Consider the following 1786-nt stretch of genomic DNA (forward strand, 5'->3'; position numbering starts at 1 on the left):
CATGAAGTCTGGACCATGCCCGGTAAATCAGGCCAGGGTCTTACCGTTCTAGACATGAGGGATCGTTGTTTCTATACATGGGGAAATCCGTGTTTTGGCTGAATAGAGCACTTTAAGTCTTAAGCATAGACACTTTAAGTCCAACTGAGCTACTTTGCTGTGCTGTCCATTCAATCACAGCTGAGTGTGATCAGGTGAGCCATCTTCTGTGAAACGATCGGCTGATTGCCGAGGGCGTGGTATAGAAACTTCCTGGCTTTAAAAAGCATCCAGCTGGCTTGTCTCAGTAGAACACACTAGAAGTCCAACTGAGCTACTTTGCTGTGCTGTCCTTGTCTATCTGCTAAATATTCCTGCTACAATTACTGGTGAGTGTTTTAGTTTGGTGATTTTACTTTGAATAGCTTGTGGTTTAAAAAAAGCAGTGCTAGTCTAGCCAGACTCCCATCTGGCTATATTGAGGGCCATTCAATCACAGCTGAGTGTGATCAGGTGAGCCATCTTCTGTGAAACGATCGGCTGATTGCCGAGGGCGGGGCATAGAACCCTGTAGATGTAGTATATCTTAGCATAGTCAGTCTACAGCGGCAGCGGTAAGCGGCACAAACCCTCGCGGCACTAAGACTGGAGTCTTTCTGCGGGAGTCCGTCGCAGGGAGGCCAGAGCACAGGCTTTTTCTACTTCTCTTATTCTCACTTCTTATTATAACTACTCCTCTTCCTAACTATGTGTTTTCTCCCCATCCCTGTTGTAGCTTCAGCCCACAGACGCCGTAGACACGGCAGCTTCAGGTGTAGTATCCCTGGTAATCTTTCCTACCCTAAACGCACAACTACTTCTTTTACCATTGCCGGAGGTCTCTGGAACTGTCAGTCGGCGGTTAAGAAAACTGAGACCATCTCGGCTCATGCTCTATCTCAAACCCTCCACTTCCTAGCTCTCACAGAGACCTGGATCATCCCAGAAAACACTGCTACTCCTGCAGCCCTCTCTGCTGGTTACTCCTTTTCGCACACACCCAGGCCCTCTGGCCGTGGTGGAGGCACTGGTCTCCTCATCTCTCCCAAATGGACCTACACTGTCACCTCTCTCTCTCATCTGTCTATCTCATCTTTTGAGTCCCATGCAGTTGCCGTATCCCTACCCACCAAACTCAACATTGTGGTAATCTACTGCCCGCCTGGTCCACTAGGCGACTTTCTGGACGAGCTGGACACCCTTCTCTCTTTCTTTCCTGAGGATGGTACTCCACTCATCCTGCTGGGTGATTTCAACATTCAGCCAGTAACCTTAAATTCTCTCCCTTTCCTTAACTTCTTCTCATCCTTTGACCTCTACCTCTCTCAATCTCCTCCTACTCACAAAGCAGGAAATGTGCTTGACCTGGTCTTCACCAGATCCTCCTCCACCTTTAACCTCACTGTGACCCCTCTTCCTGTATCTGACCACCACTTTATCACCTTCTCTCTTCCCATCCCCATCCCCTCCTCCCTCCCATCACCCCCTCACTCTATCACCACCCGACGCCACCTAAAAACTCTCTCACCTGACTCCCTCTCTTCTACCGTCCTCTCCTTGCTTCCCTCAGCCGAGCAGTTTGCTCTCCTGTCCGCTGACGAGGCTTCCACCGCTCTTCTATCCTCTCTCTCCTCTGCTCTTGATTCTCTCTGCCCTCTCACCACTAAACCTGCCCGATCCTCTCCCCCTGCTCCCTGGCTAACCGAAACTCTGCGAACTCATCGAACAGAGCTTCGGGCAGCTGAGAGAAAATGGAGAAAATCACACG

Source organism: Poromitra crassiceps, assembly GCF_964638095.1.
Source record: "Poromitra crassiceps genome assembly, chromosome: 2".
Classification (NCBI taxonomy): domain Eukaryota; kingdom Metazoa; phylum Chordata; class Actinopteri; order Beryciformes; family Melamphaidae; genus Poromitra; species Poromitra crassiceps.